Source organism: Mustela erminea, chromosome 12 (genome assembly GCF_009829155.1).
Source record: "Mustela erminea isolate mMusErm1 chromosome 12, mMusErm1.Pri, whole genome shotgun sequence".
Classification (NCBI taxonomy): Eukaryota; Metazoa; Chordata; class Mammalia; order Carnivora; family Mustelidae; genus Mustela; species Mustela erminea.
The window spans coordinates 29,710,618-29,735,962 of NC_045625.1; the positions used below are offsets into that span (position 1 = coordinate 29,710,618).

General features: G+C 43.2%; 1 long non-coding RNA gene across 1 annotated transcript in view; it reads right to left on the bottom strand.

Annotated features, from left to right (window-relative positions):
* Window positions 1-9,349: 9,349 nt before the first annotated feature.
* LOC116569933 overlaps window positions 9,350-25,345 on the bottom strand; it is a 32,861-nt gene continuing 16,865 nt past the window's right edge. Inside the window, exons 4-5 of the long non-coding RNA XR_004277252.1 lie at window positions 23,296-23,469; window positions 9,350-11,837 (exon numbers count right to left, since the gene is read on the bottom strand). This is a non-coding gene — a long non-coding RNA (uncharacterized LOC116569933). The remainder of the gene's footprint in view (window positions 11,838-23,295; window positions 23,470-25,345) is intronic.

The window sequence follows — 25,345 nt, forward strand, 5'->3', positions numbered from 1 at the left end:
TTTTAATAATTCGGTGTAAAAACAGATGGAAATCCAAAGCCAAATGATGACTTTATCCAAAAGAAGCAAGGAACAGATGCCCTAAGTATGTAGGAATGGGGTAGCTTTAGGATGTCCAAGAGATGGGAGAGGAAGACAAAGATGTAGAGTGACGCAGAGGATCTCTCATTTGTCCCCTGTTCTCTGTGTCCCAGACTCCGTATGTAATAAATTTTTTTTAAAAAAAAAGATTTTATTTTTAAGTACTCTCTACACCCAACATGGGGCTCAAACTCAAAACCCCGAGATCAAGAGTCACATGCTCCACTGACGGAGCCAGCCAGCGGCTCCTATAATAAATTCTTCCTGTGTGTCCCACTGTCACGGAATCTTTATAGGACCAGCCTATGGAGAATGCATAGGAACTAAATAATGAATAGTCACTGTTCTAGAGAATTCATTACTTTGCTAGGACCTGCCTTCCTACTGCATTTAGAATAAATTTCAGACCCCCTACATTACCTCCCAGGCCAGATGGAAGGAATCTTGCCCCTGTAGACTGTCTGACTTCATGTCTTATTACTACTCCTCTGTGTGTCGTCCAGGCTCTAACCATGCCAGCTTGCACTCATTTGCTTAGACTTGCTGCACTGACTCTTACTGCAAGGCCTTTGCATGGCCATCCTCTCCATGTGGAACACTTTTCCTTTGGCTGAATCTTTCCTAGAATTCAGGTCTCAATTGTAATCCTTCCCAAGAGACTTTCCATCCTCTCTAAAGCAGTCTTCCCCCTTCCCGACCCCCAGGCCCATCTATCACTTACCCAGTTTGATTCTCTTCAAAGCTCTTGTCGGGACCTGAAATTCCCTTATTATTTTGGGATATTTCCCCCTCCTTTCTCCCTCCCACAGGATACAAACTTCCCAGTATCTGGAATCTTCTTTTTCATTTATTGCTGTACACCCAGATCCTGGAACAATACCTGATGCATAGTAGGAAATGAATGAATGAAGAAGGAAGGAAGGAAGGAAAAGGGGGGGGGAAGGCGAGCAGGAAGGAAGGGAAGAAAAGAAAAAGAAGGGTTGAAAGGGTAGAGGCACCCACAGTGGAACTGCCTGTGCGAAAGAGGAATACTAGTAGAAGAGAAAAGGGGCTAGGGAAGAAAATTTAGGGGAGAGAGAGTACAGTCCAGATAGTGAGGGTTGGTTATGATGTACAATTCTGAACCCAGTGAAAAGAAGCTTTTTACGTGCATTCCGGGCAGAGGGAATGACAAGCATGCAAAGGAACTTTTTTACATCACCGCATGGTTGCTTTTTGGGGTTGTTACGGTTTTATTTCTAGTGTGTGCATTGGGGGTTCTGTGCAGGGAGGTCCTGCATGTTACCATCAGGTGAAGGCTGGGGATTTTCCTTTCAGGCCGCAACTGCCACATCTTCAGGAATCGAGACAGGAACACCATGTGTGGTGGGTCCACGGCCTCTTCTAGGACATTTAGGCCAAGAGGCTGGAAAGAAAGTGACAGAACAATCTCCACACTGTATGGGTGAACTCAGGTTAGAGGGGTCAGTGGCTCTGGGTGGTAGGAGTGGCCCTTGGCAAAATGTTACATGATTTAACACAAACCAAGAAACAGGGACGTAAACCCTCCCAGAGTTGAGATGTAAGGAACAGGCCACTCCTAGAGGATCATTTTTTTGGTACGTGACTTTTGGGTTATTTTATGTTGTGTTAGCATGGCTTTGTTTAAATGGGAATTCTCCACAAAAAACGAGTTCTCTGCAAAACTAATAAGCTGGCAACATTTTAAACAAAGAATGGTTTTATTCAGTTTGGTTTTATTCAGAAAATGATATAAGTTCTGACATTGTTGTGACCCTAAGACCTAGTTGCTTATACAGTTATCAGCCCATACTTTATTTTTTTTAAGATTTTATTTATTTACTTGACAGAGAGCAAGAGCACAAGCAGAGCGAACAGCAGAGGGAGAAGCAGACTCCCTGCTGAGCAGAGAGCCCGACATGGGGTTTGATCCTAGCCTAAGCCAAAGGGAGACCCTTAACCAACTGAGCCACCCAGGTCCCCCTAGAGGCCCATAGTTTAGAAATCCCAAGTCAACTAGTCTGTGTGAATTTCTTTCTGGCACCGTGTTTGGGCAATTTCTCTTATCCTTCTCAACCATACTTTGCTAGCCCTAATACCTCCACAATCCATAGCCAGCTAGGGTTTACCAGACAAAGGTTGGCTTCCATCTAACTCCTCCTGCAAGGGAGTTTATGATAAAGGAGGCAGGGTTCCAGGAATCTACCCGTGGGGTGCTCTCCTTTTGAAAAAGAGGGAAAAAACAACTAAATTTTGAAAGCTATTAAAAATAAAAAAAGAATGGTGTGTGTCTATCACATTCACAAACATAGTTCGTATATTATTCTGCAAGGAATTACGTCAAGCAAAGTAATCATGTAAATCTTAAATATAGCGTTTTATCTCCATCTTAATAAATGCCTAAATCACATAAGCAATATTCATTCAGATGACTCAAGTTGTTTTATTTTAGAATGTTTTCCCAGTTTTACTGAGAAATAATTGACGTATATCACTGTATAAGTTTAAGGCATAAAGCATGCTGGATTGCTTTACATATATTATGAAATAAGTACCACCATAGGTTCAGCTAACATCCATCTTGTCATATAGGCACAATAAAAAGAAAAAAAAGAAAGACAAGAAAAAAACCATTTTTTCCTTGTGATGATTTTCTTTTTTATAATTTCACTGAACTATTAGCTGAAACACCCCACTTTGCAGAAACACACTCCCGTATTTGAAACAGAGAAAGCTTTGAAGAGATTGGGATCACATTATTTTTCATTTTACTGGTTAACACCAGAGGAAGAAAACCGTTCTAGCCAAATTAACCCCTACAGTCGCACTTAAACATGAATCTTCACACTAAGGCAGAGACACACATTAAAATTCACAATCACGTCTCATACATCAAGAAGGTGTGCTGCAAATTTGGCGGGTTGGTTTCAGTGTGGGAGATGGTTATAGCAGATGAATTTAGCTGCAAATAGCAGAATCCAGTCTCCCAGGGCCTCAGGCAATAGTGATGTTTGATTTTTATCACCTAAAAAACAATCTGGAGGGGCCAGGCTCTGTAGTGCAATGGTGCCATTCAGGACCCAGATTCTGTCTCTCCTTATCTGCCGTCTTTTGCCATTGGCTATCCCCGCTTCGAATATGAAGACCTCACAGGGTTACATTCAAAGATGGAAGAGAATGGGGTAGGAAAAAACTTCCTCCTTGTGAAGTTCTGTGTTTCTTTTCCAGGAAGAAGGATTTCAGGAAATCTCCCCGAGTCCTCTCCTTTTATTTCATTGGCCAGAAAAGGGCCAGGCCCTCTCTTTGACCAGTCCCAGGCCAAGGGAAACCCAATCTCAAATCCCAATCCCAAATCCCTCCCTTTTACTTGGGTGGAGGCTTATCTTTCTTGACCTCAAGCACTCTCTACCCATCACCTAAACAAGCTTTTGTTAGCCAGAAAGATGGGTGTGGAAAGCTGAGGGGTGAAATGTGAACCGTGACTGCCCAGTTTCTGGAGGGAGTGGTCAAGACTTTTAGTATTATTTCCTGCTCTTGCCACTTTATATGATATTTAGAAATCGAAGCAACATGGAGGTTATTTTACTTAGATGAGATGTATTTAACCAAAAAGTCACAGAGTTATGTCATAGGAGCCTTTAAAAAAAGATACTGCTACCAGATTGTTTTAGAGTGTCAATAGCTGTGAGAAGTTTAACTTGTCTGATTCCTAGAGGCCTGTAAGACTTCAGTTTCTTCCCAGTATGACAGGGCATCTATCTGAGCTGCTGCATAGGAAACATCATGGAAGCAGTAAGATCATTGTTGCTAGTTTCAAGGAAGTATAGATATTCAAACTCAAATTGGACAAGGGGATTGACCAGTTGACAACTGAAGATCAGGCTTTCTACCTATTGTTGAACTGTTCTGAATTACTGATTTGGGGCACACCAAGAGCCTTTTATTTTTTTCCAAATTCACAGTTTTAGAAAATGGTCACATGCATGTTGATGTATAGTATGAACTGTGCTATAAATTTCTGAAACAGGCTAATCTTATTATGTCTACATCAGAAAGTATTTTCCTGTGTGTATTCAGTTTCATGAGAAAACTACGAAATTGAAATCATGTTTCAATTGAAATCATTGAAATTATGTTCACCAAACTTCCTGGAAGTTTAGAGGTAGGTCTGACATGAATTCTAGGGAGATCCTGAAATTTCCAGCAATTTCTTGAGCAGTGTTTGGCAGTTCCCTCTTTAAGAAGGGAATAAACATGAAGATAAGAACTACAGTCAGTTCTATAATTGCAGACTCTCCCCCACAGAAGACATCCCACAACACAATTTATACTAGAGACAGTAGCCTCACCAGCCTGTGAGTATCAGCGTGAAGGTCATACTAATACTAAGTAATGCGGTTTCCTTTGTTGACACACTCTTCCCCACCCCTTAAAATCCTCACTCGAATATTTCTTGAGAACCTCCAAAAAGGTACCTTAGGTGAACATATCACATAGCATTCGCTGGCCCCAACTATCACACAGCACCTACCTTCTTTTTCCTCTCCTATTCTGGCCCCACACTGCCTAAAAGGGTCTCTCTCTTTCCCCTGCTGTGATAGTCTGTACCAAGGTTACTATTTCTGAATGCTTAACAAACCATCAGTTCTGGAGGCTAAGCCAGACTTCGGCGTGACAAGAACAAATGCTAACGTCTTGGGGACAGAGGTTGATTTCTCACTTCCGTAAGATCTAATAAAGATCCAGGAAACCCTGTAGGACAACTATTTTCCAGACAGCAACTCAACAGTTGAGGCCGAGAGAGGTTTCACAGTCCTGTAGCTGCCCCAGCAAGAGTGGGAAACCTCCCTGGTCAAGCAGGCTTAAAGAAAGATGAAGAAAAGGCTTACTGGTTACTCAGCAGCTCTTGGCGTCAGGCTGAAAACAGCCAGAGCCATGGCCTCATGGAGCTGCAAGAGGGCTGAAAAGTCCAGAGAGGTCCTCGGTGCATATGAAAGGGGAGAACAGTAGTGAAACAGTATTTGGTGAATATTAGTAATACCTACTTTACAGGTCAGTGCTGGGTTCTCGGAAAAAGTGGAAACAATGACTCTCTGTTTTTGTTTTTAAGATTTTATTTATGTATTTATTTAGAGAAAGGGAGAGAGAGAGGGTGCAAGCACGGGGAGGGGCAGAGGCAGAGGGAGAGAGAGTCTCAAGTAGACCCCATTGAGCACAGAGCCCTACACAGGGTTCAATTTCAGGACCCTGAGATCACAACCTGAGCCAAAATCAAGAGTCGGATGTTTAACTGACTGAGCTACCCAGTTCTGTGCTCTCAATCCAGTTCTGTGCTCTGTTTTGTCCCTTGATCCTCAAATCAGTACTGCTTATGTCCAGAGTCCCAGAAACTTTCTCAGGAGGAAGCCCATTGTCATTGTTTAATCCATCATTTTTTTCTCTATTAGGAGTCTCTTTCTTTTTTTTTTTTTTTCTAATTTTATTTATTTTTTTTTGAGAGAGAGAGAAAGAGCACAGGCAGGGGGAGCGGCGAGCAGAGGGAGAGGGGGAAGCAGTCTCCCCACTGAGCAGGGAGCCCGATGTGGGGCTCCATCCCAAGACCCTGAGATCATGACCTGAGCCGGAGGAAGTTTAACCAACTGAGTCCCCTGGGCGCCCCAAGTGTTCCAACATAGTCCAAGAATGGAGGCAGAAGGCTGTGCCATCTCCCCCTCTTCCTTTTTCATGACACATCGACATACAGCCTTTTGTTTCTAATCCTTCAGACAGCGTCAGGCATGTTCACTGCTGTACCATAAGTCACGGCCCAGTACCTGGAACCCCAAAGCGTGTTAATGAGCGCATGGTTGGAGGGACGGAAGAGCGGGGGTATCAGTGAATGATGGTTTCGTCTCTATCCAGAGAGGAAGCTCCAAGGGGGCCTGTTACAGCTTTTTATTTATCTTCAGAACCTCTGGCACTTCGACCCTAGTTGCAGGCCTTCTACCTTAGACACCATTTTTGCCTCTTCTTGGGGGTTCCCTTCGGACTGAGACCTTTTTTAGGATTAGCTATGGGAGTGTGAGCGTTTCAGTTTAGTGGCTGAAATCCTAGCACTCGGACAACTTCAGGGATTCCTAATTAAGGAATGTGCACGTGGGAACAATAACCAGATGGAGAATGAGATACCTTTTTATTAACTGATGAGTGAGCACCCAATTGTCTGCCCGGGCAGACATCTTGGTTAAGCCAAATTAGATAATGCTGTTTAGGTCTGGAATCTAAGGAAGGCCTGCATCCCTTCTATCACTCAAGAGGGATGGAAAGGTCGGGAACAGACCAGATGCAATTGATGCCGAAGCGCTTAGGTAGAAGGGTGAATGGCCAACCCCTGACCCAGGGCACTACAGTGAGGAGACTGTTTGCAAAAGAGGGAATCTATCAGCTCGGACACTCTACTCCCTAGTAGGACGGGGCTTGGTAATGACCCTGGACTTGGAGTGCATGAGCAATTCCTTTTCCCTCTGGAAGCGGCTGGTAAGAAGAGTGGACAGAAGGTGTGGGAGCGGCGGAAATGGCCCCTCCCCCACAGGCCAATGAGGAAGAGGGAGGAGAACTGGCTGGAGATATTCCGTCGCCTCCCCCGCCCCTTCCATGCTTAGCTCTTTCCTCTTTTGAATGCCAGCTTCGCTTCCCCCCTTGCCCAAACCCTTAAGGAGATCACATCCATTCCCCTCACGAGAGACTGTCTCCAGAACTCCAGTCTAGGCTAATGTTCTCACTCTACTACACCTGTTTGTGAGAGAGACAAATGCAAAGTATAGGCTTATTACTGCGTTTTTGGTCAAGTCCTTTAAAACCAAAAACCAAAAACCAAAACCAAAACAAAACTTACTATACATTAACACTGGTCTATGGATACACTTTCCTTTTTTTTTAAAAAAAAAAATCTTTATGTTTTTATTTATTTATTTTTTTAAGATTTTATTTATTTATTTATTTGACAGACAGAGATCACAAGTAGGCAGAGAGGCAGGCAGAGAAAGAGGAGGAAGCAGGCTCCCTGCTGAGCAGAGAGCCCGATGCGGGACTTGATCCCAGGACCCTGGGATCATGACCCGAGCCGAAAGCAGAGGCCCTAACCCACTGAGCCACCCAGGCGCCCCTAAACATATCTTTAAATTTGTTTTCCAGAGAGAGAGAGAGAGCACAAGCAGGGGGAGCAGCAGGCAGAGAGAGAAGCAGGCTCCCCGCTGAGCAAGGAGCCTGATGAGGGACTTGATCCATCATGACCTGAGCTGAAGGCAGACACTTAACAACTAAGCCAACCAGGCATCCCATGGATACACCTTCTTTTGCCTGTACATGGATTTCCGATCAAGCGGCTCGCCATGAAAGTTCTCAGGAGCCTTACCGCACGGAATAGCCTGCAGCTAGATTCTGCAGTTGAGCTAAGGCCCCCACCTTCTTAACATGTTTGCCACGAAAATAATAAAAAGTTCTCCCATCATCATAATTAAAAAAAGTAACTTTGGGGAAAAAAACCTGAAAGTTTGGCCATGATAGAGGCAGAACGACGGGAAAGACTCTCGATGCGGCAGAGTTAGTTCTTCCCTGCCTGGCTTCTTTCTCTCAACCTCTCCCACCCTCTCCCAATCATATGCCATGATTTCCCTCATTCATTCACCTTCGCTTCTGCCAGCCTGAGTAAGTGTGAAGGGTCTTTGTCTGTGCCGTAAGCACTAACCTACTTAGGTAGCTGTTAGTTAACATCGATCTAACTCGGTTTCCATCTGATTGTGTGGCTTATCTAATAGTCCCGTCAATAAAATTTTAGAATAGAAAAATAGAGAGCAAAATGCCTCAAAGCATTCTCATAACTGCAGAAACTTTTCAAGAGAAAAAAAAACTGAAGCAGCTAAAAGACAAGAATGTACAGACAGGGGCACTTGGGTGGTTCAGTGGGTTGAAGCCTCTGCCTTCAGCGCAGGTCATGGTCCCAGGATCCTGGAATCGAGCCCTTCATCAGGCTCTTTGCTCAGCAGGGAGCCTGCTTCCCCCTCTCTCTCTGCCTACTTGTGATCTCTCTCTCTCTGTCAAATAAATAAATAAAATCTTAAAAAAAAAAAAAAAAAAGAATGACAGACACTCCACCCAGAAATGGCAAACAAGCACGTGAAAAGATGCCCAGTGAGATTAGTCATTAGGCAAATGCGAATTAAAACCACAATGACATACCCCTACACATGCACTAAAGTGGCTAAAAAATTATTTTTAAGTGACCATACCAAGTGTTGGCGAGGATGTAGAACAGCCGGACTCTCACACACAGCTGGTGGGAACATAAAGTGGTACAGCCATTGTGAAAAACAGGTGGCTCGTTTCTAGAAAAGTTCGATACACACCTACCATTTGATCAGCTCTAGCCATTCCACTCCTAGGTATTTATCCCAAGAACAGTGAAAATATATGTCTCCATGAAGACTTGCCCATGGATATTCACAGAGCTTTATTTATAATAGTTAAAACCTGAAAACCACTCAAATGTCCATCAGCAGCAAGTGGATAAACCAGAGGGACATCCATCTACTGGAATACTAGTCGGCAATGAAAGGCTTGAATATGGGTGAATCTCAAAATAATGACGCTGAGTGAAAGAAGCCGGAGCAAACACACGAACAGAAGCATGTGTTGGATGATGTCATTTCTGTAAAACTCTAGAAGATAAAAACTAACCCCACAGGGACAGGAAGCACATCAGTGTTGCTTGAAGATGAGGTGGGGTGAGGTAGAGAGGAAGGGTTTATAAAGGTACATGAAGAAACTGTTAGGGGTGATGGGTAAATTCGGTATCTTGATTGCAGTGAAGGTCTCATGGGTGTATATGTGCCCAAACATCAGAGGTTACACTTTACAAATGTGCAGTTTATTATGTCAATTCTATCTCCGTAAAATTGTTATTTTGAAAAGACTCACATAGTGGTTTTTGTGCCAAAGATATAAGAGCTGGCTGCATCTTTTCGTTACATTTCAAACTGCTCTTGATAAGTTCTTTTCAGGAGCATAGGTCAGCAGAGAGGAGGGTGAGTGTGCTGGATTATCTATCAGCTCATTGTGGTTTTGTTTTGTTTTGTTTTTTTAAGAATTTTTATTTATTTATTTGACAGAAATCATAAGTAGGCAGAGAGACAGGCAGAGAGGGGGAAGCAGGATCTCTGCTGAGCAGAGAGCCCAGTGTGGGGCTCAATCCCAGGACACTGAGATCATGACCTGAGCCAAAGGCAGAGGCTTAACCCACTGAACCACCCAGGCACCCCAGCTCACCGTGCTTTGATCTGTTGGTTTCTGTAGAGCTTCTCTACAGACTTATATCAAAAAAGTCCAGATTTAAGAAACAATGCAAAAAGCCTTTAAAATTTGCTGGATCATCTAATCTTTAATGCCCACTAGTTACAACATTTTATGAGTCTAAATTTCTATAAATGAATTTCATATACTGTCCCTTTGATTTGAAGATGCCCTCAATTATAAAAGACATGCCATATCTGGAATCTTTAACAGTTTTTTAGGGGGAAAGAAAGCAAAAGTAATAAAAGTACTTATAAGATTCCCTCCAGCTTCAAAAATATTAGAAAGTCTTTGTAACAAATTGTCCCAAGGCTGTCAGAAGGGATGTGTAGGGCCCACCTTCATGAGCTCAATGTGCCCGTGTGTGGTCTCCCCACTGAAGCTAGTCTCAGGCACAGTCTCTCAAAGAAGAACTAGCGCACTAAATCCCCCAGCTTCATATTTAGCACAAGTTTCCTCTTTTTTCAGAAGCTGTAGAAGCCCCGATATTAGGGTTATATCCAGAACCCATCTTATTTTTTTAAAATGTGAATTGGTTGCACTTATGCAAGTTGGATCACAAATCACCACGGAAATGCAAATCAAAACCGCAATAAGATATCACCTCACACCTTTTAAATGGCTATTATCAAAAAGACAAGAGATCACAAATGTTGCAAGGATGCAGAGAAAAGGGAACCCTTGTGCACTGTTGGTGGAAAAAATTGGTGCAGCCACTATGGAAAACAGTACAGAGGTTCCTCAGAAAACTAAAACTAGAACCACCAGTTGAGGCAGCAATTTCATTTCTGGGTATATATCCAAAGGATTGAGATCAGAATCTAAAAGAAATGCTCTGCACTCCTGTAGCCATTGCAGCATTATTTACAGTAGCCAAGACACGGAAGCAACCTAAATGTCCATCAACAGATGAATGGATACAGAAAATGTGTTGTACACATACGATATAATATTAGTCAGCCTTAAAAAAAAAGGAAATCTTGCCAATTCTGATGACATGGATAAGCTGAGAGAGTGTAAAATAAGCTAAACACAGACAAATGCAACATACCATTTATATGAGGAATCTAAAATAGTCAAACTCATTGAACAGAGAGTAGAATGGTGGCTTCTAGCATCTGGGGGCTGGGGGAGAGGGAAACTGAAAACTATTAACCAAATGGTAAAGTTTCAGCTAAAAAGAAGCCTATAGCACTTGTACACTTTAAAACTTGATAGGATCTTGTGTTAAATCTTCGGTTAAACCTTTGCTAAGATCTTACGTTAAATGTTATCACATAGTAAAAATAATAATAATTAAAGAGGGTGAGAGGAAACTTTTGGAGGTGATAGATGTATCTGGTATATACCCTGTTGGTTTCCTGAGTGCATATTTATCTCTAACTCATCAAGTGGTATACATTAAATAAACAAAATTAAAATTAAGTGAAAAAAATTGTCCATATCTCTCTTCTTTTGGATATCATACAAACTGAGAGACTCTATCTTAATTTTCCATGTGAGACAATCAGAGACTATTTTAGGCTTCCTTATGTAAGAGTATGCATATGGAAACATTGATAGATTATAAAAATATACATGATGAAAAGAAGGGAATCAATCGAGGAAATAGAGATATATATTCCTATGAAATATAGTTGTTGCAATAAATAAATTCCAGAAAATTTCTGAATTGGGTTTTTGCCAAATTCTCAAGAGAACCCTGAATCAACAAATCATGTAGTCATGAAATGACAAAGAAAACATTAATAAAAAATAAAATGGAAATATCTAAATTTATCTGTTAGTTGTGGTGAGTGATAAATATGTCTGGGTCCCAAATTTCTGAACCCTGTCTTGACCCCTCCTTTCAATACCTTGGCAAAGGCCACCCCCTTAGAGTCTGTGCACAAGTGACTATTATGGGAAAATTATCCCCAAATCCTGATGTCATCTGTCTTCGTAGATTGTGCTATGAAATAGGAATTGTGCCCAGATGAGTCATTCTTTTGCCTGGGGAGACTTCACTCTGGTTCTGGCTTTGTCTTCCAGTTGAAGGAAGCAAAGTTTTCGAGTGGGAGGAGGACTCAGCCTCCCCCTATGGTACCAGCTGTGAAGAGGAGCTAGGTGGGAAGCAATTCAACAGGGAATATCTAAAAAGACCAAAAGGCACCTGAGCATTTATCTTAACCCAGCTCTATTGAAGAGATCCCCTGATTAGAAAGAAGGCTTCTCAGATCTCAGAGAAAGAGCATGCGCTCCCTCTAGAGGACAGAGTGCAAGCCGGCACGTTCCCATTCGATGCCCCCAATAAGCTTACCTGGGATTTTACTTCCCTTTTCCAGAAAAGGCATGTGAGACTCCTTCAGGGCTTTGACCATACCTCTCTTACCGTACTTATCACGTGGCGTTATCTGTTACAGCCCATCTCTCCCCTGCAGGTGTGAACCCTGAAGGAAACCAGAATATGTCATCTCCAAAAATGTCACTTTGACATCAAGATTGTTTTGCCACCTAAAGGGCAGCAGAGGCAAAAAGGACACTCTGACCTTCCTTTTTATTCCTGAAAGCAGAAGATGAAAGTCCTGTGTGAAAGATGCCTCCCCTATAACAGAAGGGCAGAAAAGTTCTTATCACCAGAGGTGGGAGACTATGCTGAGAGAAATCTGTACAAACCAACCTCGTTCAACTAACCCTTCCATCTCAGTCACCACTCCACCATTGACTGTCCCAAAGCTTGGTCTTTTCATGTTTCCCCAATTTTACTACTTTTGCCTGATTTAGAATATAGACGTTCAGCTCTAACTGCTTCCCTGGGTCTTCATTTTCTTGTGGGGCCACGTACATGTGAAAATCTGTTTGCTTTTCTCCTGTTAACCTGTTTTATGTTGATTCAATTTTCAGGCCCAGCTGAGGAGACCCTACCAGGGGAGAGGTCAAGTTTCTCTTCCCCTTCAGCCCCTGAGGGAAGTCTTCTCCATCATTTGTAACAGTGCCTGGAACACAGGCAGCCCTCAGCGATGGTACCCATTGGAGGAATGAAAGCATCTATAAGAAAGAAACAAAAACTGACCACATTCCTATCTTGTAATGTTCAGTTCTTTTTTCTACTTTCTCTTCTGTTCTTCTATCCCTGTCACATATTATAATTAGCATTCTTTTTTTTTTAAGATTTTATTTATTTATTTGACAAACAGAGATCTCAAGTAGGCAGAGAGGCAGGCAGAGAGTGAAGAGGAAGCAGGCTTCCCGCTGAGCAGAGAGCCCGATGCGGGGCTCGATCCCAGGACTCTGAGATCATGACCTGAGCTAAAGGCAGAGGCTCTAACTCACTGAGCCACCCAGACGCACCTAGCATTCTTTTTTTTTTTTTTTTAAAGATTTTATTTATTTATTTGTTAGAGAGAGAGAGCGAGCGCACACATAAGCAGGCAGAGGTGGGGAGAGAAGCAGGCTCCCTGCAGAACAAGGAGCCCGATGCAGGACTCGATCCCAGCACCCCAGGATCATGGCCTGAGCTGAAGGCAGTAGCTCACCCGACTGAGCCACCCAGGCATCCCTATAATTAGCATTCTTATGGCCCCTGCATAGGCCATATTTCATTTAATTCTTACAGTTCTGTTGGGGGCATATATCTGTGCTTGCCTTCACTAAATGAGAAAACTGACATTCATACTGGTGAAGTGAGTAGTTGAAGGTCCCAGAATCAGGCAGTTCCCTTATGGCCTTTTCTCTGTCGCCCAAGGACAAGTATGCAGGAGGCAGGAAGCCAGGGGTACTTCAAGGTGGATGTCCCAGCAGGCAGCCCGCAAACCAGAAGAGGTCACTAGGGGATAAAAGACCACAGCTTCTCTGAGCAGAATCTACTTGGCTGAACACACTCATTTTCAGGTGTGTTTGTTGGCAAAGGCAGGAATCACAGGGACTGAATGATCTGAGAGGATGCCAGAGCTCTGGATTTATCATAGACATTGATTTGCTATGAGATGTAAAGGAAAACATTTCTTTTGCCAATCATTCCACCAGCCATTATTTTAGGAATTATCTCTTGCCATCACAGAAAGCTTGGGTAGAAAGAAGTGGTTAAGCACCAGGGCTTGGGAGTCGAATCTGCTGGGGTCATGTCTTAGCTCAGTATGACCTTGGGAAAATTACATAAGCTCTCCACTTGCTTACCTGGAAAATGGTGAGGTCGAGGACAACACCTATCAATTGAAAGATGTATGTAACATGCTTGGTTCACATTAAAGGCTGAATCAATGCTAGCGGTTCTTGCGTCTGTGGTTGATAGTGGAAGGGATGTGAGTTCACTTTGGGGTCCTTTAAGTTTGAGGTGGTGGAACCTCAAAATGGGGATGAACCAAGAGCAGAGTGAAGTGTGTATAGTCACACATAGCCTACGGGGGGATTAACCAGACGTACGCTCTCAGTTATGCAATCTGGAAATACATTTTAGGGTCTTTTTTTTAAGATAGATTCTATTTTATAAACAATAACTCAATTTTACAAGAACCTTCAGTAAGTGCTACTATAGACATGGATCAGACATGAAGAAAAAGTACATGAGTCAAATTAAATGGTGTCTATGAGATGCCAAAATATTTAAATGAGGAAATGAGGAAATGGTGGGCTATTTGGCTGAGGCTTAACCCACTGAGCAACCCACACACCCTGCTAACAAATATTTTGAGATTCTTATTGCCTGTTAAATACCCTTCCTTTTATTCTTAACATTGATAAAGGAAAAAAAGAAGACAAGTAAACACTCTTGGCAAAGGGTGTGTCATTCATTCACTTTTAAAAGAATCTTACCTCTATTTTGTTTCACTTGTTTCCACTCTTATCTTTTCTTTGGGTCTATTTTTTCTTTCAACTTAAGTAGCTCAGCTTAATTTTTAGTCTCTTTGCTATTGTGATGTAAGCATTTAGAACAAAAAAATGTCTTTTATTTAAAATTTTCTGAATCTACATTTCTACTGTGTCACTTATAAAGAGCATCTACTGATTTAAAAAAAAAAAAAAATCCAAGGGCGCCTGGGTGGCTCAGTCATTAAGCCTTCAGTCTGCCTTCAGCTCAGGTCCTGATCCCAGTGTCCTGGGATCAAGCCCAGCCTCAGGCTCCCTGTTCTGTGGGAAGCCGGTTTTTCCCTCTCCCACTCCCCCTGCTTGTGTTTCTGCTCTCACTCTCTCTCTCTGTCAAATAAATAAATAAAAATATTTCTTAAAAATCCAGCAGAGGAAATATATTAACTGGTGACCTTAATCTATTCATATTTGTCATAATTGAGATTTTTAAATTTATTTCTACCATCTTATTTTGCATTATCTCTTCTTCCATTTCTGTTTCACTCTCCTTTGTTGCCTTTTTGGGGTGGAATGCGTCTTTTCTCCTTTATTCTTTTTTTTTTTAAGATTTTATTTATTCTCCTTTATTCTTGAAGCACCTGTTCAATTTGTTTTGGAAGTCAGAAAGGATGATGCGTATCTGGATCTTCATCTACATTTATATCCTCCGGCCAGCGCACGGTTTATGTGGTTTCTCCTCCTCTCCTCTCGCAGGGATGTCGAGATTCGCTCAGGTCAATACTGCCGGCTCGTAGACGGTCAGACGGGCTTCATTCCCAGGCCGAGTCGTTGGGTGGCTCCGCTTTCTGTTGCCCCCCCAAGCGTTGGCGCTCGCTGCAGCCGGCGTCCAACTCCGCAGCCTCTGCCTCCGCCGGGGCCACCTCCTGCTCGTGCGCCCCCTGCAGGTCGTCCGGCCAGCTGTGCGCAGGCATCGGGGACGCGCAGAGGGGCCGCGCGCTCCCTGCAGACGGCCTGGGCTGTCCCATTCGCTTCCCCTTCCCCGCTGCTGCGCGCCCCCGACTCCGCCTGCCACGGCGATAGCACCCCCTCCCCAGCAAGAGCGCGACCTGCGGGGACGGAGACCCCCCCCTTCGACCCCCTCTGGGTGCCAGAGGTCCCTGCATGCCGACCCCGCACCTGCCGCCCGGCCCCGCCAGCTCCTCCTGCAGGAGCCCCGCGCTGATGCCTGCCCGCAGCCAGAACTAGAGCTTCAGTGTTCCTTCTTGTTATATGAAGACAGACAATTTTCCAAGAACAAATACCTCAAACTTAAAAGCAATATCACGCTTAACAAGAGAACCCTAGTAGATTACCATGAAAAATAATTTAGAAATAAAGAAGCTCACGATTATCACAAAATTTTAGCCTTTGTAAGGCCTAACCAATGGGTAAGAGGCTATTGAAAAGGACTATGGCAATACTTTATTAATCGTACAAGAGATCATTCCTCTTAGAGTAGGATATTCAAGATGGAAGGACGTCGAGTGAAAAACAGAACTAGTTATGAATGTCAAAAAGAAGGTAAGTTACTAAAGAGATTTTATATAATGAAAGAAGTAGATTTTCTAATAGCAGTAATACGTTAAAAATATAAAGGAAAACTATCTCACTTAACACAGCAACAACAACAAAGTTCCTACCATAAACTTCTCAAGAAATGCATAGAGCCAATTATCACAAGAACCATGATCATTTAGTGAATTATGAAAATGAAAATGTAAATGGGGTGCCATTTTTATCTTTCTTGGTGCTAAGTTCTAACAACACAGCAATTATTTCCTATAATTTCAATCAGAATGTCAAATTGAAAATTTCACAAAACCCTTTTAAAGTTCACTTGGAAGATTAAAAGATAAGAGGAGTCAAGAAATCTTTGAAGAAGATTGTTGGGGAGGTCATCTAGATATTTACATGTATCATAAAGTTAAAGTAATTAAAACAAAATTGAGTACTACGAGGAAAAAGTAAAATGCATTCATAGAAAAAGAGAAAGCATAATATGCATGTGTGTGCTATAGGCGCATATACATGTATGTATTATTTTTTAAAAAGATTTTATTATTTATTTGAGAGAGAGGGAGTGAGCATAAGGAGGAGGGGAGGCAGAGGGATGGAGAAAGGGAGAAGCAGACTCTCTGCTGAGCAGGGAGCCCAACTCAGGGCTCAATGCCGGGCTCTATCCCAGACCCCTGGGATCATGACCTGAGCTGAAGGCAGACACTTAACCCACTGAGCTACCCAGGCGCCCCTACATATATGTATTAATCAAGTATATTATGGACAGTATCTCAGAAGAACGCTGAATTGTTTTAGAAATAGTGTCGTGATTATGGTAACAGAACACTTCATCATGGTGGTCCAATATCTTTTGAACACCCTCTGACCTTTCTCACTTTGTAAACAAGTCCTGCTTTCCCAGGAGAATCCATAAATCAGGTCTATGACTTAGGTCTACACACCCCGTTACTCTGCCCCCATGACACCTGATGTGGAGAAGAGCCACATGAGGGGGCATATTCAGGGAGGCTATTCCTCTGGGACATGTGGTGTCACGAGTGTTTTGGGACAGTCGTGTTAGAGTTGTAGATGTCCCCCTGAGTCCATTTTTTAAAAAGTTCTTTTCGTTAGAACCATCCTGTGGTATGGTCAGATGTGCTGACCATGACTGTCTTGTTCTTGGCTGCGTATTATACCCTACAATCCTAGTTCTCTGGCTCTCACAGAGGTCTGTGAGTTACCAAATACCCTTTAACAAATCCCTCTCTGCTTAAGCTAGTAATGGACTGAATGTGTCCTCACAAAATTCATATTCCTAACCCCTGATGTAATGGTACTAGGAGGTGAGGCCTTTGGGAAGCCTTTGGGGAGCTTTTGGGGAGCCTTTAGGGAGCCTTCATGGATGAGATTAGTGCCTTTATAAGAAGAGACAGGGGAGAGCTTGTTTCCTTTCTCTCTGCTTGGCCCTGTGAGGATACAATGAGAAGACAGTCATCTGCAAACCAGGAGACATGTCCTCACCACACCCTGGTTCTGCCAGCACCTTGATCTTGGAGTTCACAGCCTCCAGAACTGTGAGAATATAAATGTTTGTTGTTTAAGCCACCCAGTCTATGGTATTTGGGTAGAGCAGCCCAAGCTAAGACAAGTTGAGTCTGTTATTTGCACTTAAGAACATGCATGAAGAAGGTTAAGAACAGCATGGCTGGGACACCTGGGTGGCTCAATTGGTTAAATGTCTGCCCTTGGTTCAGGTCATGATCCCAGGGTCCTGGGACTGAGTCCTGGGTAGGGCTACCTGCTCAGTGAGGAGCCTGCTTCTCCCTCTGCCTATGGCTCCCCCTGCTTGTGCTCTCTCTCTGACAAATAAATAAATAAAATCATATTAAAAAAAAAAAAAAAGGGACGCCTGGGTGGCTCAGTTGGTTAAGCAGCTGCCTTCGGCTCAGGTCATGATCCCAGCGTCCTGGGATCGAGTCCCACATCGGGCTCCTTGCTCCGCAGGGAGCCTGCTTCTCCCTCTGCCTCTGCCTTCCACTCTGTCTGCCTGTGCTTGCTCTCACTCTCTCTCTCTCTCTGACAAATAAATAAATAAAATCTTTAAAAAAAAAAAAAAAAGAACATGCATGCCTCACATACTTTACTATTTGGGAAAAATACATTTAAATTCCTGTTTCAAACTATTCATTAAAAATAAAAAAACATCTGGATTGATGAATAAAATGTAAGAACACACACACACACACACACAAAACCAAACATACACTAAAACACCAAAAAACAAAAACCCAGAGATAAACCAAAACAGAACTAGCCAAACTAATAACAATGGTATGAGTAGATCAAAAATATGTCTCTGGATGAACTAGCAGACAACAAGAAATGGAAATGTGGTCAGCTAAGTGGTTTAGTGACATTAGAAGATACAATTAAACCGACTGTCCAGGAGTTGCACACCTCTTCATAATTCTCAGTCCAGGCAAGAATTTTTGTCTGTGTACTTCATACCGAGCACGCTCTGTGAGGGGATTATTGGACAATGTCCTGAGCGTGAGTAGCGCAGACCAGTTTTTGCTTTTGGCCCGCAGGCAAGTCAGAGCATAACATACCAAAAGCACATCAGTGTTATTCACCGGAAACAGTTCCAGCAGGAAAGGTGTGGGCCTGGGTAGGCAACGTGTCCATTCTCTGCACCTCTGACGGACTGGACCAACTGCATATTCGTCCAGGGATCCTCTCCTGATGTTTCTTTCAGGCTATCTTCCCAATAATTAAGGAACTTAAGCCCAGGTTTACAGTCCTTTGCTGTAGAACAAAGATATCTCTCTTTCTCCGTAATCAAGAGGCATGGGACAGGGCCTTTCAGAGGACACAGGAGATCTAAGCTACTCCCCTAATTTTCAGCTTCCAGTAAATATGTTAAAAATGAAGAAATGGCAAAACTAGGATTATTTTGGGTGCATACATTTAACATGTTAACGCTTTGAATATACACATCTAACAATAATTTTGTGTATAACTCTTTTGGTGATAATGTCGAAACCAAATTTGAGTCCTTTCTTAAATGTGAAGCTCAGATCTTCCTATCTTCATGTGTTGGTCCTGGTTAAAGTTAAATGCCCAAAATTTAAATAGTCTGTATGTTAATAGCCAAGTAGTTCCAGCCTTGGCTAGATGCCCTCCTTGGCCAAGATGAAAAACTTCATTGATACATACCTAATGAAAACAGCCCTGTTGCTGGCTTTATAAGCAATTGTGTAAAAATGTCACACCAGTTGTGGTTTGAAGACCCCCTTTAAAGGAGGTAAACATCTATGAACAAATGATTTAAAGTTCCGAATTACGCAGATCTTCCCTTGTCTTTCTTCCAGGCCATGATTAGCTAACAGAGTCACAGGCTGTCCTTGCCATGTCTAGCTCAAGAAAGTGAAATTACATCATCTGGGTACAAAGGAATACTTGTCCTTTGTTCATTCTTCTCTGGTGTTTTCTGGTTCTGTTCCACTCCCACATTCAGAGCAGTAGGGCAAGGGGAAAACAGGCCCACAGGAGGATTGTTCCTCCTCGAAGCCTGGCACCCACCTCCCTCTAAAACACGTACTTGAACTTCTACCTCAGAGCAGGAAAACCTCAACCCTCTCGCTTCTGGTCAGTGGGTCTGCGTTTGGATCCTTCCCTGACCATCTCAGAGAAAGAGATGATCCTCCTTTGAACTCACAAGGGGGCTTGCCTCTCTCGTGGCCCTCACCACACAACCTTAGAATATGCTTACGAGAGAAACCAAAATTGTGATGTAATACCAAATACCCCTGAAGGAAGGTGGGGCAGGTTGGAGAAGCTTCAGGTTTTCTGAGTGGCCTATCAGAGCAGAGCACAGGGCTCTTTCCGACAGCCCAGAACATTGATTTGTTTGGAGATACAAAGGTCTGGAGGTGTGTGGTGGGGTAATGCCTCAGCCTACTGGTTGAGTACAAACAATTCGGACTTCTAAGGACAAACTGAGAGGGAAGAAATGAACAGGGGACATGGCAGAGGAGAGAAGTAGAGCCTCTAATAGTGACTGGAACACCCCACCTGGGTGAGGGGGGCTGTTTCGAAGGACTTTTAGGAACAGGGATGACTAACGTTCAGTTTTAAATTGTTCTATGGCCATCATGTAATACCCTTCCTCTCCACAGACCATTAGCTATGTCTATGGTTAAATCAATTATACAAGGAGGCCGTTAGACAGAGGTGTCGCGAATGCCAGAGAGCCTACCTAAGCAAGCCAAAATCTAAGCTGGTAAATGCCTCAAGGTTACGAAATGGAAACCGAAGGACAGCCAATCCCTAAGAGCCAACTAGGTTTTAAGCCGTAGCTAATCAGTAATTTCTTTTCTCAGTTTCTGCCTTTTAACTAGAAGTCTTTCCTCAACTCTCCTCAAAGGAATGCTTCTAACCACTTGGTGTTATTCAAATAAGTTCTTAGGGTTTTAATATGACTCATTTAAACTTTTAACATTATGAAAAGGCTTTCCACATTGTTCACTTGTTTGTTTTTGCTTTTTTATGGAAATCTAATGAAGGAGTCAAGTTACCCTCTGGGTCACCAAGGTAGGGTCAGGACTCATATCCTTGCTTGGGGCATGACCAGTGTGCTTGACTGATTCAGTAAAATGAGAAGCACTGAGCCAGAGTGACCTTAACCCCCAGAATCTCCCTCAAAGCTGGGGGAAGGCTTGGGCTTTCTGGAGGTTGTCGAACAGAGGTTTGAGCCAATTCTATCTGGATCTACAAGGGCAAAGAAAGCCAAGCAGAGGTGTGAGTTAACCATAGCTCTTTGCGATCTTGCCTTCTTGCCCTCCTAGACCCAAAAGGGACCTTCACTTTTGCAGAACCACTACTGGCAGCTAACCTTAAAATTCCAGAATGCATGACAGAAAAGATCCCAGGGACAGTGTCTCTGGGGGCTGGAGGAGAGGAGGGAGCACTGGAAAAAAGACTGGCCGGTTTGACCACACACCGCGTGGACGAGAGCTCTAGCAAGAGGAAACCATGCTCCTTGACCATGACATTCCAGAATATAGTTACTTGTAATAATAAGTGACGGCCTTTTGTCTCCCCACTTTCTAAAGTGGTGGTTTTTACACCTCCCACCCCTACCACTGCCCCACCAGGATCAAAGGTCTTTGTTTTCCCTGGACAAAGGGCCCAAACGAGAGCCTCTGGCAGAAGAGGGCAGGTCCAGGGCAGGAAACAGATTTAAAGAGGGTGAATTCTCCCCTCTCCTGCCTCAGGGGAACCAGCAGTTGCCTAACAGGGTCCGTCTGCCCACAGCCTCCTTCGTGGAGGTGCCAATAATTGGATGCGGACCTCCCTGGGCTCCCTGCCTCAGAGATGACTTGTTCCAGCCTCATAGTTACACCTCTGTCTGGCCCTGCAGTGGGGCCCAGCACAGCCGGGAGCCAGCTCTGCCACAGGGAACTGGCCTGCAGAGGTGCAGCTCAGCCATGTTTCCAGAATGGTGGGCACAGGCGTGCTGAGGAAATCGGCTCCTGCCTGCCTGGCGTGGTGGCCATTCCTGCAGCTCCACCTGCTTTTTTAACTCTGGAAGAGTGGCTGCATGGCCAGCTCGCTCTCTGTTTTTCCTTCCTCAGGTTTTTGTTTAAATTCTAGTTAGATAACGTACAGGGTAATATTGTTTTGGGTGTAGAATTTAGTGCTTCAACACTTCTGTACAACAGCTGGTGTCATCACCACAAGTGCCCTCCTTAGTCCCCGTCACCTATGTCGCCCTCCCTGCTGGTGACCATCAGTGCATTCTCTGTGGTTGAGAGTCTGTTGCTTGGTTTTCCTCTCTTTTTTCTATGTTTGTTTCTTTTGTTTCTTAAATTCCAAATTCCCCATAAGAGTGAAGTCATATGGTATTTGTCTTTCTCTATACATTACACTCTCTAGCTCCATCCAGTTTGCTGCAAATGGCAAGATTTCATTCATTTTTATGGCCAAGTATATTCCATTATATAGATATACCACACTTTCATTATCTATCCATCAGTCAATGGACATTTGGACTCTCTTGATAATTTGGCTATTGCTGATAATGCTGCTATAAACATTGGGGTGCATGTATCCCTTTGAATCTGTATTTGTGTATCCTTTGGATAAATGCCTAGTAGAGCAATTGCTGGGTCATAGGGTAGCTCTATTTTTAAATTTTTGAATCTCTCTATTGTTTTCCAGAGTGGCTGTACCAGTTTGCATTCCCACCAACAGTGCAAGTGGGTTCCCCTTTCTCCACACCCACACCAACACCTATTGTTATTGTGTTGTTAATTTTCGCCATTTTGACAGATGTGGGGTGGTATCTTCTTGTATTTTTGATTTGTATTTCCCTGATGATGAGTGCTTTTGAACATCTTTTCATGTGTCTGTTGACCATCTGTATATCTTCTTTGGAAAACGTCTTCTGCCCATTTTCTAACTGGGTCTTGGGTTTTTTTGGGGTGTTGAGTTTTATAAGTTCTTTATAGATTTTGGATATTAGCCCTTTATCACAAATGTCACTTGCAAATATCTTCTCCCAATCCACAGGCTGCCTTTGGATTTCATTGATTGTTTCCTTCATTGTGCAGAACCTTCTTATTTTGATGAAGTCCCAATAGTTATTTTTGCTTTTGTTCCCCTTGCCTCAGGAGAAGCATCTAGTAAGAAGTTGTTATGGCCAATGTCGAAGAGGTTCCTGCCTGTTTTCTCCTCTAGGATTTTAATGGTTTTCTGTCTCACTTTTAAGTCCCTGATACATGGACATCCCTTTATTCATCTCTCCTCCTTCATGCTTCTTTACACTTTCTACAAATCACATTGCCATTTTCTTCCATCTCCTCAGACCTGCTTCTACCTCTCTCTTCATCCTTTTCAAAGTATAAGTCACCCTTTCAAACTTTGGATACCCTAATGGGTGAAAAAAAATCCTTCCTCATCTAAAAATCCCCACTACCTTCTTGTGGGGGGAGTGTTCATTTTCTTGGGTGTGGGTATGCCACTTTTGAGATGAACTCGGGATCCAGCTTAATTTTTCTGCTTATTAAATGAAGAAAGCTTCTGAGGGTGGGAGTGAGGTGTGAGGATTCAGGATGAAGGACACAGGACATGATGAGGTTGGGTGTTGTGGGAACAAAAGTTTTAGTGACTCTTCTTTGGTAATTGAGAGGCAAAAGGGAATTTGGAGAATGTAGAAGAAGGGGATGATGATGAAGAAGATGATAGCAACTGCTATTTCTCTGGTAATTAATCTTTACCAGGCATTATGCAAAACCCTTTTTGTTCATCATCATTCAAGCCAATCCTCCAACAATGTTGTAGGTTACATTTGACTATTATCCTTTTGCTGCTGAAGCAACTGAGGCTCAAAGAGCTTAGAGGACTTACCCAAAACAACACAGCAAGGAAGCTCTGAGTCAGAATTTAAGTTCTATATGACTTCAAAGTCCAGATTCTTAATGATGAAAAGATATTGACATGCCACAAAATAATTTATGTCTGGATATTCAGAAAGGCACAAGGTTGAGTTTGAAATTTAATTACCTGGGAGGCTGAATGATCCTGTTCTTCACTTTGTGGGAGAGTAGATGGCACTGAGGTGGTCACTAAGCAATGGACTGGCCCACTATTTGCAGATGCTGGCTGACTGGCTGCCTCTCAGAGTCTGGGCTCTTCATCCAGCTTTCCAGGATCTGGTCAGCTTGGAACTCTTCATTCCTGTGGGACCGAACCACCCAAAGGGAAGGGGAATATGAGACAGGGAGTTAGAACTACCCAGGTTCTTTCATACATACCAGTATTTTGAAGATTTCTTTCCTCCTTCCCCCCAAGCTTTATTTCTTTATTTTAGAGAAAGAGATTAAGAGTAGGAGCGCAAGCTGGGGGAAGGACAGAGGGAGAGAGACTCCTTCATGCAGACTCCCTGCTGAGCACAGAGCCTGATGCCTAATGCCAGCTCAATCCCAGGACCCTGAGATCACGACTTGAGCTGAAATCAAGAGTCAGACGCCCAACCAACTGGGTCACCCAGGTGCCCCAGTATTTTGAAGATTTCTAGTTAATAAATAATCTATTTTAACAATACTTCCCAAAACAAAACATTTCACAGTCTAAGTTTCTTTTACTGTTGTTTAAAATCATTTACTTTTTTTAGGACAACCATGTGTGTTAAAAACATGCAATTTCAGTGGAGAAGACCACAGAACATTGCTGCTGGAAGCGATCCCTCCTTAACTGCAAAGATGATGAGTCCAAGGCCCTAAGATGGCTTTAAAATCACAGATCGATATTTAAGTCCTTTCCCCAATACTTACTAATGATGTGACCTTGAGCCAGAGATAGGATCAATTCCTTCCTCCCCAAAACAACACCTACCCAGCTAAATGATGTATTCTATGTGAAGTGCCCACAAAAAGTCCTGGGAGGAGTAAGTGGTGAACAAATGGTACTGCCTTCCCTTGGGCAATACGTTCCATTGTTCAGCATAGAACTAGGGCCAGAACCTTGTTTTCTGATTCTCGTGTGTGTGTGTGTGTGTGTGTGTGTGTGTGTGTGTGTGTACACATGTACACGCATATCACAGGAGCACTGGTAGCGTTTGCTTCCCTGGAGTAGCTCAGTCTAGTCATCCTGTAATTAGGTAGGGCTTTAGTGTTTCCAAAGCACTCACTTAGATGCTATCGCTCACTCGGGGACCACATGGAAACGTTATACAGGGGTGGTATTCCTAAGCCCACTTTGCACGTCAGGACTGAGAGGCCAAGAGAACATGGTTTCCTTCAGTCCCCTGGCTAGCCTGGGGCAGAACTAGACCACCACCCACATCTTTTGCCTCCCTATCTCTACCTCTTTCTACTGGTGCGCAATGCCTTCCCATCCTGAAGGCCAGACAGTTCCACCAAAGAGATAAGGAATAGTGAAAAAAATACATGTGGGGGGTCATAAATGACATAAGTAACCGAGAGTCCTGATTAGATAGGGAAGAATTGAACTTTGATATGATTGAGCAAAAGGCAAAGAGAGAACACTGACAAGGCAGTAAACAACTCATTAGGAGGGAATCTGGGACAATGGGGGCTGGTGGTCACGGCTGACCCCAGTGTAACTTTTTCCTGTCAGATAACTACTGGTCACCCTAATCCTGAAATTCTGCAGCCCCGTCCTTTCTGACTCCATCTCTCCAGCGTCCTAACTGCCCGTATGTTTCCTCAGACAAGACAGACCTTGTTCTTTATCACGTTCAAGCTTTAGCTGTTTCTAGTCTCAAGGGGATGGTATTTCTAAGCCCTAGAATTTAGGTCATTTTACATTCTCACTGTCCTTCTGCACATAGGTCTTCTAGTCTGACGCACTGGATCAGATGGTATGGAGTGCGGCTTAGCCACGTGGCAGTCTGGAATATCTAGACTTTTCTTTCATGTTACTTCATGGAGCCTTCATTGAACCCGCAGTAACAAATCACCACCACCACAACTTGGTACTTTCTTTAATATGCATTCTCTTATTTGGTTTGATTTTATTTGATTCTCACCTCAACTTTCTCTTCCCACTCCTTAGATTAGAAGTGTCTTGACAACAGGCCTGCCTTCCTCGT